The sequence below is a fragment of the Pinus tabuliformis genome, chromosome 1_1 (assembly GCF_031772625.1).
Source record: "Pinus tabuliformis cultivar Carrire ecotype Pingquan chromosome 1_1, CPIR1, whole genome shotgun sequence".
Taxonomy (NCBI): domain Eukaryota; kingdom Viridiplantae; phylum Streptophyta; class Pinopsida; order Pinales; family Pinaceae; genus Pinus; species Pinus tabuliformis.
In genome coordinates this window covers 485,321,364-485,339,735 of record NC_142297.1, presented here as the reverse complement: position 1 = coordinate 485,339,735, position 18,372 = coordinate 485,321,364, and the positions used below count along the sequence as shown (strand labels likewise).

Below are 18,372 nucleotides of genomic sequence, written 5' to 3'. Positions count from 1 at the left end.
TTCTAGGGTTTATGCAGCTAAATTGCTGAAAAACGTTTTTTATTTATAGATTTGTTTTTTAAATTTATTTTTGCAGCAGATTTGGCTCAGCTACAGCCATATTTCTCCTCTTTTCTGGCATTTTAGGGTAGATTCAGCCACAGATAATTCATTTGGGTAAGCCACATTTATTTCTTAGTTTTTTCCTTACTATTTCTTTAATTTTTCTAGGGTTTATACAGCCAAAAATATGAAAAACGTTTTTATAAATTTATTATTTACAGATTTGTTTTTTTAATTTATTTTTGCAGCAATGGCTTCCAACCAAAGTGTAGCTGCAACTTCAAACCCTAGGGCCAACCCAAGGGCTGAATATTATCCTCTTTGGAGGCATGTGGTGAAGCTTCAAAAATGTGGAGGTGGTGGCTCATGGGAATGGCGATGCACTCTTTGCAATATTACGTACAAGGGCTCCTACCCAAGAGTGAAGGCGCATCTGTTGCATGGAGGAGGACAGGGGATTGTGGGTTGCACAAAAACAGCAGATCCGTTGGTAAGGAGGGCATATCAAAGAGAGCAAGATGAGGCGGATGGTACTAAGAGGAGGCATGATGAGCATACTCAGGCTACATCTAACGTTGAGCCAAGGATTGTAGTTGAAGCAAGAAAGAGGAGAGGTGGTCTGGGTCACAGTCAAGAACATGAACAAGCAGCACCCAAACATACCAGAGGCTCAGGGGCATCCCAATCAGTTCAGGATAGCAGAATTGCTAGATTGGTGAATGTGCAAGCAAGAGAAGAAGCTGATTCCAGAGTTGCCAGGTGCATTTATGCATGTGGTATCCCATTCAATGTTGTTCGCTCTCCTTACTGGCAAGATATGTTGAGGGCAGTTAACAAAGCTCCTCAAGGGTACAAGGGGCCCAACTATGAGAAAGTCAGAACCCAGCTTCTCAAAAATGAGAAGGAACTTGTGGAGGACGTTTTAGCTCCAATTCGTTCTTCCTGGAGTAGCTCTGGGGTTACCATAGTCTCAGATGGTTGGACAGATATGAGGCGCAGACCATTGATAAATATCATTGCCACTTCCCCCAAAGGAGCAATGTTTATCAAGGCAGAAGACTGCTCAGGAGAGGTGAAAGATGCACAGTTCATTGCTGATATTATTATAAAAGCTATTGAACAAATAGGGGCTAACAGGGTGGTGCAAGTTATCACGGATAATGCACCAGTTTGCAAAGCTGCAGGTTTGATTATTGAGGGGAGGTATGACAACATATTTTGGACACCATGCATTGTCCATAATCTGAATCTGATCTTAGAGGAGATCGACAACAAAGTTTCCTGGATAAAGGAAGTCACAGGGGATGCAAGGGAGATTATCAAATTCATCACCAACCACCACCAGTCTCAGGCCATATTTCGAGAGTACTCCAAATTGGAGTTGTTAAAAGTTGCTGAGACAAGATATGCCTCAAACTTCGTGATGTTGCGCCGCCTTGTTGAGGTTAAGCATGCATTAGTTTCTATGGTGGTGAGTCAACTGTGGATTGAGTGGAGACAAGCAGATTCAGAGCGGGGATCTATGGTGCGTAGATTGTGCCTTGATGAGGATTGGTGGAGCAAGGTAGATTTCTTGCTAAAGTTCACAACCCCTGCATTTGAGCTTCTCCGGAGTGCTGACACTGACCAACCTTTCTTGGGAGAGGTATATGATGGCATGGATTCCATGGTTGAGAAAACTATGGAAATCATTTCGCAGGAGTCTCCACAACTTCTGTTTGTTGATGATCATTTTGCTGGTTTGATCAAGAAAATCATTGTTGACCGGTGGAACAATTTCAATACACCATTGCACACTTTAGCACATGCTTTGAACCCCAAATTTTATGATGAGGAGCTTATTGCTAAAAGCAATGGGAAGAGGAAGGCACCCCATAAGGATAGAGAGGTGGCTACTGGGGTGAAAAAAGCACTAATGAGAATGTTTCCTTCTCACCTACATAGGGAGGTAAAGGAGGAATTTGCCAGTTTTGCTGCAGGAATAGATGATTATGCAGATATATCAGCTTTGGAGGAGAGAAGCACCATGAATCCAGTTAGGTGGTGGATTTGTCATGGAGCAAATGGTGTACATTTGCAAAGCCTTGCCATTCGTATTCTTTCACAAGTGGCAAGCTCTTCATCAGCAGAAAGGAATTGGAGCACTTATGGTTTTATTCATTCTGTGAAGCGCAATAGGTTGGGCTCACAGAAAGCAGAGGATCTTGTTTATGTGCACTCCAACCTTCGCCTTGCATCTCGTAGGGGTCCAGAATACAACAGTGGTCCTTCTAAAGAATGGGATGTGGATGCAGAAAATCCTGATTTGGATCTCTCTCTTGCTGCCCTGAATATTGAGGAGGATTCTGGAAGTGGAATTGGTGCATCATCTTCTTCAGCACCACCATCCACTGTTGAGCATTTTGCTGCTTCTATTTTTGATGAGGATTGTTATGATGAGGATTAGTCTTTTGTGACTTGTCTCTATAGTTCTTGCAGCCTTATAGTCTTTATTGTACTTGCAGCCTCATATACTAATATAAATAAAGGCTGATTTTGGATTTTCCAGTTCCTATATTTTTATTTTCATTATGTGATGACTCATGAGTAAATGTGATCATTGTGATGTAAATTTAATCTTAATGTTAAAATGTTTAAGTAAATGTATCATTAATGCTTTATGATTGCAGTCTTGCACATATATATATTAATAATTTTTAAATGTTTTTAATATATATATATATATATATATATTATTATATATATTCGCGTTTCCCCGTTTCCAAAATTCGGGGAGGTCGCGTTTCGTTTCGCTTCCGCGTTTCGTGTCGTTTCCCCGTTTCGTGCAACTTAGTTTTATTATTAATTGTTATATGATTTATAATAATTAGTATTTCAATAACTATACATGTTAATTAATATTTAGAATTTAATTATAAATAAAGTGATTTAAATAAATATTATTTAATTAAAAAAACATAATAATAATAATACATAGTATTTAAAAAAATAAAAATAAAATTTAGTAAAATAAAATAAAATAAATTAGGATCAAGTTAAGAAAAAGAGTTAAGCTGGATAAGTATACTCCACCTCATACCCGATCAATGTCTTCATCCATGACGATGGCTGATTTTAATAAAAAAATAATAGACCTTGAAACTAAGGTCACTGGACACGACGAAAAAATCGAGGAGCTCCAGAATAAAACAAAGAGAATAGAAAGTCAGCGTGAGCAGAACCATAGCGAATTTAAAAAGGATCATGCAATCCTTTCAAATAAGGTGGGTCTAAATCATAGTCAAGCAATGGTGATGTTGACATGTATTTGTGACAAGTTGAAGATTACACTCGATCAAATACTTCAGAATAATGAAGCTACTCAACATCTCAATTCTCCGGACTCGTCAAACTCGTCAGATTCACATGAGAAATCCAAGTCTCCAAAAACATCGTCCATACCCCATCAACAAAATAGTAACACTAATTTTCAAAATATGCAGCTCTGGAATCAATACTCAAATATGTAGCTCGTGAATCTGTCAGGCCAGGCAATAACTCCTCAACCAAAAATTGATTCATGTTTATTCCTTCAGGTAGGTCTTCATTAAATACATTAGGGAGAGACTGTTCAGTTCATCTCCAGATGACTATTCATATTATTTATTTATCTATTTACATTATATTCACCCAATCATGAGGATTAGGTGTCAACATCCCCCCCCCTTAATCTGAAGGGATGTTGGTGAGTCCAAGCATCATTCTGAATCGTTCAAGCTTTTCTCTTCCAAGCGCTTTGGTGAAGATGTTTGCAATTTGCTCATTTGTGGAACAATGACGGAGATGGATTGTTTTGGGCTCAACATGATGTCGAATCAGATGATATTTAGTATTGATGTGCTTTGTTCGATCATGGAACTTTGGGTTCTTGGCCAATTTTATTGCAGAGGTATTGTCAATCATGAGTGGAGTTGATTGTACTTGTTTTACCTGCAAATCTTCAAGAATTTTCCTGAGTCACACAATTTCTTTTGTTGCTTCAGCTGCTGCCACGTATTCTGCTTCTGTTGTGGAATCTGCTGGAACTGATTGTTTGCATGATCTCTAGGAGATAACTCTTGATCCAAGACTCATAGCATATCCTGAAGTAGATACCCCAGTTTCTTTGTCTCCATCGAAGTCTGAATCAGAGTATCCAATCAAGCTGAAGTCGTCCACCTGTGTATACTTGATTCCAAAGTCTTGAGTTCCCTTCAAGTATCTTAGAACTCTTTCTGCAATAGACCAATGTCCCTCACAAGGCTTTTGCATAAACCTGGAGAGGATTCCAACAACAAACGAAATGTCTGGTCTGGTAGTAGTTAGGTAGTTGAGACTTCCTACAAGCTGTCTATACTTTGTTGCATCCTCAAATTCTTTTCCTTCAATAGATGTGAGCTTTAAGTTTTGTTCCATTGGAGTAGTAAGAGGATTGCATTCTGTCATGCCAAACCTATTCAACAAATCTCCAATGTATTTCTTTTGAGAAAGAAATATGGACTTCGGATGTTGGGTTACTTCAATGCCAAAATAGTAATGAACATAGCCCAAATCAGTCATTTTAAAACTTTTCCCCAATTCCTTCTTTATGGATGCAATGTAGCTTTCATTGTTCCCTGTCATCAAAAGATCATCCACATATACCACAAGATATACAACTGTTTTGCCAACTTTCTTGACAAATAAAGTTGCATCATCAAGATCATAATGTTTGAAATTGAGTTTCAGAAGATGCTCAGTTAGTTTTTCATACTAGGCTCGCGGTGCTTGTTTGAGGCCATACAAGGACTTCACAAGTTTGCATACTTTATGTTCATGTCCTTTCACAGCAAATCCTTCAGGCTGAGACATAAAAACATTCTCTTTTAGATCTCCATTTAAGAAAGCAGTTTTTACATCCATTTGATGGACTTTCTAACCGTTCTGAGCTGCTAGTGCAAATAGTGTCCGGATGGTAGCCCATTTTGCTGTGGGGGAAAAAGTCTCCTCATAATCGACCCCTTCCTTCTGTGCAAAACCTTTTGCCACAAGCCTAGCTTTGTGCTTGTCAAGTGAGCCATCTGCATTATACTTATTCTTGTAGACCCACTTGCAGCCAATTGGTTTGGTTCCTAATGGAGGATCAACCAGCTTCCAAGTGCCGTTCTTTATGAGGGCATCATACTCCTTTTGCATTGCTTCTTTCCATTCATCATGAGAAGTAGCTTCTTTGAAGGAAGTTGGTTCAAAATCTGTAGACAAGTTCAATTCACAATCATAAGAAACATTCATATCAACAGGTGAATTAGAGTCATCCACATCACCTCCATTTTGCTGGTTTGAATTTCTAGTTCCCGTCTTTCCAACCTCATTAGGATGAACACTTTCAAGTGTCTTTGTCAGCCACTTTGGGGGACCTTTTTCAGATGGTCCAGGCTGCTCCGTTGATTGAGTTGGGACTGAATCAAGATTGAGTCTCCCAATTCTATCGATCACATCACTTAAAGCATCATCCGTTGTTGGAGTTTCATGCGGGGGAGAGTGTTCTTCAGAAGAAGATTCCACATGTTGATCTAGTATAAGAATCCCCCCTTCAAGATGTGGAATCTGATTATCAAATTCTTGAAATGATTTTGCTTTTGCGAATCTATCCAAGTGATCAAGTTGCCACTCAACAACATTGTCAGTTTTGGATGATTCAAGAAAAATTACATCTCTAGATACAACAAACTTCTTATTTACTTCATCAAAGAGGCGGTATGCCTTGGAGGTGTTTGAATACCCCAGAAAGATACACTTACGACTTCTAGCACCAAGTTTGTTTCTATGTACCTTTGGTATCAAGGCGTAACAGGTGGAACCAAAGACCCCGAGATGCTTTACCAAAGGAACATGTCCATACCACATTTCATATGGAGTCTTGTTTCTTATAGCATTAGATGGACATCTATTCTTTATATATGCAGCACATAGAACAGCATCAGCCCAAAACATTATCTTTACATTTTTGAAGAAGAGCATGGATCGTACCATATTTAAGATTGTCATATTCATTCTTTCAGCTACACCATTCTGTTAGGGATTATAAGGCACAATTGTTTGATGTTTGATCCCATCTTGGCGAAGATAGTTTTCAAATTCATTTGATGTGTATTCTTTTCCATTATCAGTGCGAATAGACCCAGTATGAGATTGTGCATCATTTTCAATCCATTTATGAAAATTCTTGAATGTTTGAAAAGCATCAGATTTGTTCTTCAATAAATAAACCCAACACATGCTGGTGTAGTCATCAATAAATGTCATGATATATTTATTTCCATTTGCAGAAGGAACAGGCATTGGACCACATAAATCTGAATGAATGAGTTCAAGTTTTCTATGTGCTCTTGAATGTGAATCATGAAAACATTGTTTGCTATGCTTTCCTAGAATGCAAGCATCACATTGCTTAAGTTTCCTAGGAATTGTAGGCAAACTAGCGACACCATTTTTCTTCAACACGCAGAGACTGTCATAGTTCAAATGTCCAAATCTAGCATGCCATAATAAACTTGATGGAAGTGTACCTTTTTCATAATAATAATTGTATGAGAAATGTTGTGCACGAGCAGAGGTTCCTTGCAGCTTGAGAAGCCTTTCTTCTTCTATTCCCCTCATGACAAGTGAGTGGTCAGATCAATGTTACTTGGGAGCGGGAGCGGAAGCGGGGAGCGGGAGCGGAAGCGGGAGCGGGAGCGACCATTTTCAGAAGCTCCCGGTTTGGGAGCGAATCCCAGAGCGATTTTTTAAAAATATATATATTTTTTATATTTTTTAATTTTTGATACATATATGTCAACAAAAACATGTAGAATGATGAATTAGATATAAAAAACATAAAAAAGCATAGATTGAACCATATAACAACAATCATCTAGAAGTTATAATCTTCATCAACCACGTCCGCAAGTTAGTAACATAGTAACATACACCATATTGAGTCTCATGATTCATCAATCTTAAAGTTTCAAGCTTTCAAAATTCAATATATAACATTTATCATCATTGATCACCAAAGTTGTACTTGTAAGCTAAGTGTAACCATTACAACAAATAATATCTAACATGAAATGAAATGTTATAAAATGAAACGAAATGAAACAACTTTCAACTTTCATGAAGCATCATATTCATAATTCATTACTAATGAGTTATAATTGCCAACTTCAAACTTAAATTGTCATATATTGTTTAAAAAAATATCATAATAAATATGAAAGAGTCAATAGTTATAAAAGCTACTAGAAACTAGAGAAGAGAAGTAAATCTATTATCTATTTCTTATGCTTGGGCCTCTTGCTACCACGAGAAATGTCTAATTTTTTAGTCTTGTTGCAAAATCAGGATCTTTGTTATTAATATCACCCTCCAAGCATTAATATCCAGAGGTATCTTTGTCATTACCTTTGTATCTGTATAGGGATCTTTGTCATTAATATCACCCTCTAAGCATTAACATAAGATAGAAAAAGCATAGCATGTCAAGTCAAGATTTTGTTTGAGTGATGCGTACATTTTTAGAAGGGTCATGATAGAGGAGTTCGACAACCAATGTCACTAACATCAAGGTACATAGAGGGATTGGTACTCTTGATTAAATATGAGTTCCATACCCTAATACATGACAAAATTCAATGGAAACATTGCAATCCCCCAATCCTGAAATCCTGAAAAACTGATAAGTCTGCTGGATTTTGAATGAAATCTAAAATTCTACTTTCTCCATATGAAATCCAATGAGGACGAAACCACTCTCAAACATCCTGAGTCATTTCATGGTAATGTTAAAAATTTAAGTAAAAGGATGAAAATGAAAATTAAAGAAAATGTCACTTTTACTTTAAGAATTTAACATTACCATGAATAGCATATCAATACTAGGGCCTAGACTTGATCATTAAGTTGCCCCACTCAAAAACTATTTGTTTCTTTAAAAACAAATTGCATTTCGAACATTACTACAAAAAAAAAAAGGCAAAACGCTCCCGAAAACGCTCCCGAAATCGGGAGCGATTTCGGGAGCGCGCTCCCGACCCGCTCCCGCCCGGAGCGCGGATCGGGAGCGGGAGCGAGGGGGGGGGGGGGGCGCTCCCCCGCAACACTGGGTCAGATGCTTTTCTTACCTCAAGCTTGCCATCAAACATATGAATGGAGTGACCTTGCTGGCGGATGTGGACCAAGGATAGCAAGTTTCTCTTGAGCTGTGGGAGATATAGAACATGATGCAAAAGAAAGTATGGAAGACCAGGCAGTTTAAGCCTGATTGTGCTAAGCCCTGATGGCTTTATTTTTGATTGGTCTGCAAAGTATACTGCTCCATCAACATTGTCAGTGAAATCTTAAAAAAAATCTTTTTTATGAGTCATGTGGCAGGTTGCTCCTGAATCAAGCAACCAATCATTTTTCCAAGAAGCAAGTGAAGCATTAAATAAATCTTCATTTACTCCAATGTTACATTGTGCCACAACATAGTGAGTGGATTCAGGTGCTTTACCTTTGTCTATATCATCAGTTTTACCTTTCTGTTGGTTTCTTTTCTGCTCAATTTTGTCCCATGGTAGCTTGCATGTAGAGGCATCATGTGATCCATTTCTTTTGCAGCGAATGCAGTGCAAATCTGCCTTTTCTCCTTGAGAATGTCTGCCCCCCCTTGCCTCTGAAATATCTTCCTCTTCCTCTTCGATCACCTCTTCCTCTTGTAGAATCTTGGGCAGGATGCTTTTCTTTATGAACAAGGCACGCAGCCTTTTCAGAAGATTCAGGGGCTGTCTTCTTTCCAAAAGCTTTCTCTCTTTTAGCAAACTTTTTCACAAGAGAGTCAAAGGTGATATCTTTGAGATTTCCATTTGGTTGCAATGATTCAAGATAATTGGAGTAAGTAGGATAAAGTGCCTTGAGAAAAGCGATAAGAGGAATATCCAATTCAACCTTAGTGGATTTGATATCATGCATTATAGACTTACTTTAGATGCAAGAGCAAGAGGATCATTATTTTGCAGTTCAAGAGTGAAGAGTTTAATCATGAGTTGAACAACTTTGAGTGCAGAATGTGAGTCATAGAGTTCTTTCAGCTTTTGTAAGGCTTCAAATATTAGAATATTCCTTTTTAGTATTTAATGCTCATTCTTTTAGCTGTTGCTATTTTTTATTCTTTTAGCAGTTTCTTAGATGAAACTGATTGTCTCCATATTATACATAGAAACTTGATGTTTCTATTATTGTAAAATATCTCTGTATTATTATTGAGCTTCAGCTTGCTCATGATTAATTAATTCATTTGGAAATCCATATGCGTTGTTCGCACTGTTTTATGGTATCAGAGCACAGGTTTCTTTCGAAATAATTTTTCACTGTTTGAAAAATTTTGTTTTATTTCGAAATTTCTCTTTAGGGGTCTGAATTTTTTATCGCGGCCACATTCGAATTTTTTTTTTTCTCCAAGGGTTTGAGTCCTGTTGGCTCGACTCTCATGTAACGTGGCAACACAGTCTTCTTCCGTCACGATTCTTGGAATCGCACGCCAAACATATCAAGCTACAGTAATCTATTGACTGTCTCCTCCACCAGATCGAGAGCCTGAGTATCAGAACCGGAAGCGGAACCAGGTCGAGAAGCGGAAAACCGTTTTTTTTGCTTACGAATTTTTGGCTCACGTATTCGACAGATCGAGATCCTCCAGAAACTTATATATCAATTCTCGAATCTTCTCCGTCGGCTCCACTTACGATTTTGGTTCTGTTGCCAGCTTCCAGCTTGTATCGATTCATCCTCGATTCATATATTTTGGTTCCGTTGCCAGTATCGATTCATATACTACATGCGCTTCCAGCTTGTGCTGCAGGCAGCGAAATTGATACGCAATCAACGGCATAGCCCTTCTGTCGGTCCACGTTGCTCAGCCAAATTAATTTTTTTTAATACAATATAGAGAGTCCTTTATCAAACTGCAAATTTCATTGTGGTTCGATTTCATCCTCGATGCCCTGAACCGTGACCGAGAAAGCCATCGCGGAAGTATTTGGAACCGCGCAGAAATAATTGCCCGTCTTCCTGTCGGCACAGCCATTGGTGAAGAAAACAGCGTAACGAAACAACGAATTTTTTTTTCTGAATTTCTTTATCTATATTTCTTCTACGCAGACGTGTGAGAGTCTGCAGCGTGGTGGAGCAGTTACAGCAGATGACTTAAATCAGGTGTGAGTACTTTCGTTTGCTGTAGCGTTTGTCAGCCTCTTCAGCTATCGGTTCAACATTTCTTGGTCCGAAAGAGGTGACTTTGGATTAGTAAAGGCAGCGGAAACCATAGAGAGCATCCATACTGCAAACAGCCGGTATTTCTAAGAACTGATATTTGAATTTCCGGTTTTTCTAAGAACTGATATTTGATTTCGAAATAATTTTTCATAGTTTGAAAAATTCAGTAGTTCATTTCGAAACTGCTCTCAGGGAGATTTCTTGATCAGCTAGCTTCTTCGCATCTTAATCTCTTGAGTTCTTTCATTCCTTTCTAAGGTCGAGCCCTCTGTAAGCCAGGTAGCCTTCACTGAGTCTTAGCCTCGGCTTTGCTCACTGTGATAAAAGCTTACAGTCGTCCATCTCGATACAGAAATCGATTCTTCTCTGTCTTGTGAGATCTCCACAATTTGTTGATTCTTCCTATCTAGTGTTTGTTTAAGAAAATTGTGCTTCTTACAGTAAATCAGCTTCCTTTGGAATCATTCCATATTTATATCAGCATCTGTCAATTTTTGTCTGGATCAGCCAGCATCCTCGTTGAAATCCGTGCAGGATTTTTTTGTATTTTTTCCATATCTTGGGAAACGTGCAGATGGCTTCGTTAACCACTCTCATGTTGGAAGGCAGTCAGAAATATTCCGAGCAGACAGAATCTGCCTTTTACGCCTTTATGGCTAAAAGGTTGTCAGATCATGTACCGTCTTCTGCTTGGTACATTGACTCTGGTGCATCACGCCATTTCTCTCACAGGCGTGACTGGTTTATTGACTTCTCACCTTTCAGTGATTCCGTGGTATTTGGTGGAGGTGAAAAATACACAGTGGTTGGCAGAGGTACCGTTCAGATCCAGTCTGGTGGGCGCACACTCATCTTCTTGAATGTATACTATGTTCCTGGTATGGAAATTAATCAGCTGTTTGTCAGCCAGATTATGAGGAATTCTCCTCAGCTTGATGTAGTGTTCAGTGCGCACAAGTGCTCCATTATTGACAGGGAGACTAATCTAACAATTGCTGTTGGCCTAGAGGACCATGGTCTATATAGGCTACTTGACACCGGTGACTCTCCAGAAGTGGCTCTAGCAGCACGTGTCTCTCCCATCAGTACTCTATGGCATCAGCAATATGGGCATCTAAATATGCAGTATCTCTCTCAGCTCTCTCGGGAGGGACTTGTGTCAGGATTACCTGATATTCAGACTCAGCAATTGGGGGTATGCGGCGCCTGTCAAGCGGGAAAGCAACATCGGTCTCCATTCAAGGATGGAGAATCTTGGCGAGCATCTAAGGTACTTCAGTTACTTCATGCTGATATTTGTGGTCCTATGAATACAGCCTCTATCACTGCTTGCAAATATTTTTTACTTATTGTAGATGATTTCAGTAGAAAGATGTGGGTGTATTTTCTAAAAAATAAATCTGATGCACTTAGTACCTTTCAGAAGTTTAAAACCTTAGTTGAAAAAGAGTCTGGCTGTAACATCATGACTCTTAGGACCGACAATGGGGGGGAATTTTGTTCTTCAACTTTTGCCAACTTCTGTGATATTCATGGCATCAAACGTCAGTTAACCACACCCTACACTCCTCAGCAGAACAGTGTTGTCGAGCGTCGCAACCGCACGGTTGTTGAAATGGCTCGTTCCATGTTACAACACAGGAGTGTTCCAAACAGATTCTGGGCTGAAGCAGTATTTACTGCTGTTTACCTTCTTAACCGATCACCCACTCAGGCTGTTACAGGGAAGACTCCTGAAGAGGTTTGGTCTGGCCGTAAGCCTAAGATCAGTCATCTCAAAGTATTTGGCTCAGTTGCATATGTTTGGATTCCAGCTGCTAAGCGCTCTAAGTTGGATTCCAAAAGCCAGAAACTCATGATGACAGGGTACAATGATCATCACAAGGCCTATAGGCTGATAGATATAGCCACTGGTCGTCTTAGCTTCAGTCGGGATGTAGTATTTGATGAAGACAGAGGATTCTTTCAGTCTTCTTCTTCTGAGCAGTGTTCTGAGGATTAACCTCACAGTGTTCTTCTTCCGGTCGGTCCACTTGATGGGAGGGATGATGTAGCATCAGTATTTGATAATACTCTGTCTGAGCTTCCTCCAGAAAATAACCCTCCTCTTGCGGTCCCTATTGCTCTTGAGTCTTCTCCACCTCTTCCTGATATTGGTTCCTCTACTCCTGATATTGGTTCTTCTACTCTTCGGCCTAAATGGTGGGCTAAAACCATTGGTGATCTCCGGGATGATGAGCTCCTTGAAGGTAGAACTTCTACACATAAGAACCGACAACAGTCTACAATCAATTTTGCTCCTATGGCTAACCTACACAGTATTTTTGAGCCTGAAACCTATTCAGAGGCTAAGGGTACATCTGAGTGGGAACAGGCTATGGAAGCCGAATTCCAGAGTCTTCAGAAGAATCACACCTGGACACTTTCTGATCTTCCTGCAGGGAAAAAGCCCATAGGCTGCAAATGGGTGTATAAAGTGAAATACAAAGCTGATGGAACCATAGACAAGTATAAAGCTCGGCTTGTGGCTCGAGGGTTCTCACAGAAGGAAGGCATCGACTATGAGGAGACTTTTGCTCCTACATCCAAGATGAGTACCATAAGGCTTGTTCTTGCCCTAGCAGCTCAGTTCAAATGGAAAGTTCATCAGATGGATGTCAAAAGTGCTTTCCTAAATGGTGATCTCCAAGAAGAAGTCTACATGACGCAGCCTCCAGGATTCAAGGTTGCTAGTCAAGAACAGAAAGTGTGTCGGTTAGCTAAAGCAATCTATGGATTGAAACAAGCTCCTCGGGCTTGGTACATGAAAATTGATCAGTACCTGACAGATCAAGGTTTTCAGCGAAGCCCATCTGATGCAAACCTGTACATCAAGCATACTGGTGATGATATCTTGTTTGTGGTTGTCTATGTGGATGACCTTATCATTACTGGCAGCTCTGCACATTTGATCCATGGGATCAAACAAGATTTATGCAGAACTTTTGAGATGACAGACTTGGGACTTCTTCATTACTGTCTGGGGGTTGAAGTTTGGCAGACTGAAAATCAGATCTTTCTATCTCAGTCCAAGTATGCCAAAAATCTTGTGGACAAGTTCAGAATGCAGGATTGCAAACCGGTCACGACTCCTATGGAACCAGGGCTCAAACTTTCAGCACAGTCATCCTCTCCCCTTGTGGATGAAACGTTATTCAGGCAATTAGTGGGCAGTCTAATCTATCTTACTGCTACCAAACCTGACATCAGTTTTGCAGTAAGCTACATTTCCCGCTTCATGTCAGCTCCTAAAGCTGATCATTGGAACGCAGCAAAGCGTGTGCTACGATATGTGCGTGGCACTTCTGATTATGGCCTCCTATACACTCGAAGTTCCAATCCTATACTCAGGGGTTACACTGATTCTGACTGGGCCGGTTTGGTTGATGACCGTAAATCTACAGCTGGGTATGTGTTTAATCTAGGATCCGGTGCTGTTACTTGGACTAGTAAGAAGCAACAGGCAGTGGCTCTCTCCTCAACAGAAGCAGAATATCGGGGAGCAGTTAAGGCATCATGTGAGGCAGTTTGGCTTCGACGTATGCTGGCAGATATGCATGTTTCCCAGACCGGGCCTACTTCTTTGTTTTGTGATAATCAGGGAGTGCTCAAACCTGCCAAGAATCCAGTCTTTCATGAACGAACAAAGCATGTGGAAACTCATTGCCACTACATTCGCCAGCTTGTTGAAGATGGCTCAGTTCAGTTGCAATATGTTCCCACAATAGAGCAGCCCGCCGACATTTTCACCAAGCCTCTTGGTCCTGATAAATTTGTAAGATTCAGAGGGTCTATTGGTGTTGTAAATAGATTGAGCATTAAGGGAGGGTATTAGAATATTCCTTTTTAGTATTTAATGCTCATTCTTTTAGCTGTTGCTATTTTTTATTCTTTTAGCAGTTTCTTAGATGAAACTGATTGTCTCCATATTATACATAGAAACTTGATGTTTCTATTATTGTAAAATATCTCTGTATTATTATTGAGCTTCAGCTTGCTCATGATTAATTAATTCATTTTGGAAATCCATATGCGTTGTTCGCACTGTTTTATCAAAGGCAGTTGAATATGACGAAATATGGCGACTCACCTCTTCATTTACAGAGCTGCGTTTAATGCATAAGCTTTGCTGTTCTTGTTTTCCCAAATGACGAGCTCTTTGTCTGAGGTAGGCTGTACTGGTTCATTGTCTCCGTCTCCGACACACACTCCTTTCTACAACTCATTGAAAATGAGGGTGTGTTTTATCATCCGGGACCATTCAGGATTGTTCTCCTTGCCAGTGAGAACTATTCCCACCATGGATATGATTGAATGCATTCTGTAAAAAAAAACTTCTGCTGATAGAAAAATATTTCTGCCAATATACTGTAAAATTGTACTTCTGATGGTAATTTTTTTTTTTTTACATTTCAAAAGGGCATTCTCTCCATGTATTGTCTTTGTCTTTAATGAAAATATAAAACATAAATCAGCTAGGCATTCTCAAAAGATTTCAAATCTCTTCCTCATATACCAATATGGACGCCAATACCTCACGCTACATCTTTATGCAACAAATTTTCTCCAAACGTATTTGCTCCAACATGTTTTCTCTAAACGTATTTGCTCCAACATATTTTCTCTAAACGTATTTGCTCCAAATGCCTCCAATGTGTTAACATACTAATTCCTTCAACATATTACATGCATGATCCAACGTATTAAATGCTCCAATGTTTAATACAAATGCATCCAACATTATATACAAATACTACTCCAATGGTAATTTTATATAATGTAATATATGCCCATTAAAAGCATCACATATAATGGAACCAAAAAGTATCATGTACGTGAAGCACGTTACCACACAATGAAGCACGCAGGTGTGCTTAAATTAAATTCGCAGGCAGTTTCTGCAGGAGCATATCAGGCGTATGTTGCAACAGAGGAATGGCGTTGATGGTAGCCAGTTATTCAATCGAGATCACCCAAGTGAAGTCAAACTGTGGCGAAGGTCTATTAATGTCGACTCCAGCAGCACAGTTTCGCACCAATCTGCTCCCTATAGGGGTGATCGTGAACAAAGCCGAGAAATGGTGGAGAAGAATGTCAAGTTTATGGAAGATCAGCCGCTGCCCTCAAAAAAGAGAAAGAATGGGATGATCGATTCATCCATTGAACAAACGGAGCAGGTCATTTCGTGCTGATAACGGTTCAGGCTACTGCGTGGAGCAGGTCATTCAGGCTACACAAATAGCAATTGGGACAGACATTAGACAGGGAAAATGGCAGTATGGACAACGCTTTTGAATGGAGAGCAGAGGAGCAGAATAGGGAGTTACAAAGGACATAAAAGCTAAAAAAGGAGCTGGCTCTGATACCATGTCAGGCTAGGCAGTAACTCCTCAACCAAAAATTGATTCATGTTTATTCCTTCAGGTAGGTCTTCATTAAATACATGAGGGAGAGACTGTTCAGTTCATCTCCCGATGACTGTTCATATTATTTATTTATCTATTTACATTATATTCACCCAATCATGAGGATTAGGTGTCAACAGAATCAATACCCTCTGTTTACTCCAACAGTTGCGACATATCAACAAAGAGCAAAACTTGAACTCTCCAAATTTGACGGTAACGAGAAGTGCAATGTTGCGTGGTTCAATAAAGCAAAAGAATATTTTGAGATTTACAGTATTGATAATGATGATGAAAAGATCAGGCATGCATCCATGCAAATGGAAGGCGAAGCATATAATTGGTATGTGGTGGAAAAAGTCGACACTTGCTATTAGTTGGAGGAAATTGAAAAATGCATTCTTTAAAATGTTCCAAGGTGTCAAGGAAGAAGAGTTCTTCTTGGCACTCACTAGACTGCAACAAAAAGGAGATGTGGACAAATACACTCGAGAATGGGAAAATTTAGCTACACTAGTACCTGGATTATCAGAAACTTGCCTCATTCAGTCATACATCACGAGACTTAAACCCCATATTCAAGCTGAGTTTGAGCTTCATGACATCACTTCTAGAGAAGTAGCAAGACAAAAGGGAAAAGTTGCTAAAAAGAAGCATGAAAAGATGCAGTGGCCAAAAGTTGAAAGAGTATATTCGAGACGAAGATTTTCCCAAGCTACGAACACAGATAAAACCAAATATGTTCCACCACATCTTCATGAAGCAGAAAAAACTAACTTGGAAATGCAAAGAATGAAAGAGGGCAAGTGCAAACATTGTGGCGAAAAATGGGAACCTAAACATAGATGTGCTAAAGGAAAAGAAACCAAGAAATTGTATAAATGTGAAGTAACTAATGATTCAGATGACGAAGAATCACATGTAGAAAAAACCGAATATTCTCCAGAACTAGATAACGAGAATATTCTGTAAGTATGATTATTGGTCATGACAGGTATATCTCAACCCCATACATGAAAGTTAAAAGGACACATCAAAAAGAGCAATGTAATGGTTCTGATTGATACCGGAAGCACCCACAACTTTTTGGACTTGAGTATGGCGAAAAGACTCAACATTTTTACATTTCCCATGCCCAACATCAAGCTTATGGTAGTTGACGGTAAGAAAATTGAAAAGGTAGGGAAATGCCATAAAGTCAAATTATAGATTCAAGACTATAATCTAGAATCTCCGTTCTACACTGTACCGTTAGGAGTGGATGTGGTCCTAGGTATCCAATGGCTTCAAACCCTAGGTACTTACTCTGCCAACCATCAAAAGCAATTTATAAAATTTAAATGGGAAGGGCAGAAATACAAGTTATATGGGTTCCAACCCCTTGAGAATCAAATTGTATCATCATCCCAGATGATGAAAATGATTCGGAAGGGAGCACCAACTTATTTAGTACAGTGTCATCAATTAGAAATGTTAACTTCAAATTTGGTCAACGAAGAAGCACCAGAAGTCCAAGAGCTAATTCAAAAGCACGAAAAGGTATTCCAAGATCTTCCAATGAAGTTGCCTCCTAAAGGAGAAATTGGGCATATAATCGAAGTCAAATTAGGATCAAATCCCATCAACATCAAACCGTATCGATATCCACATAATCAAAAAATCGAAATTGAAAGATTAGTCCAGGATCTTTTAAAATGTGGCATTATCACAATAAGTAGAAGTCTGTACGCTGCTTTAGTTGTATTAGTTGAAAGAAAAATGGATCGTTCAGATTATGTGTCGATTATCAAGGATTAAACAAAATAACAATTAAAAACAAGTTTCCAATCCCTTTTATCGATTAAATGTTGGATGAACTACGTGAAGCTAAATGTTGATTTTTGTAGCATCAGATGTGTTCTAGCCACGAAATTTTGTGGAGAGGCTAGAATACATGTATTCTCCAAAACCTAGAAATCTTTTCTGGAAATTCCACCTAGAGACGACTTAATTAAAATAATATATATATATATATATATATATATATATATAGATATATTTTAAAATGGTTCCTAAGTCTAAACTTAGGAAATTTGATTAATTAAAGGGTATTAATTAAGTCATGGTGAGAATCTTCTAGAAGAAGACATGGATCAATTTCTAGTTAATCTTAGCCATCGATTATGTTTTAATCTTGGCCGTTGGTACTCCAACAGAAGATTATAAGAAGAATTCGATGGGTTGATGGAGAATACACTAAGGCAGATACTCAGTTGCTCAAGCAGATCGATTTTCTCAGTGGCTGAAGTTCGGCAAGAGAAAATTGAGTTAGAGAGTGAGTTGCAGGTGGAAGAGAGAGGGCATTCGCAATAATCTGAGAGTGCAGGACAAATGGAAGAGGCAACACAGAAGAGGGACGTAGTTCATCAACGCAGAGGAATGATGCAGGCACTATGCAGTCACTGCGCAGGGGGGTGACACAGAAAGGCCAACGAAAGGGCAAAAGGTCCTCTTCGGGGTCAAAAAAATGTTGTGGAGTGTGAGAAATTCATCAATAAATTTCTCTCAATGATTCTTCCTCTATTTTGGCTATCCGTATCTTGTACATAAATTA

The 18,372-nt window shown here is 39.1% G+C and overlaps 1 protein-coding gene across 1 annotated transcript in view; it reads left to right on the top strand.

The window, feature by feature from the left end:
- Positions 1–18,372, top strand: part of LOC149213886 (alpha/beta-Hydrolases superfamily protein) — a 183,372-nt gene that overhangs the window by 90,726 nt on the left and 74,274 nt on the right. The gene's annotated exons all lie outside the window — the stretch shown is intronic.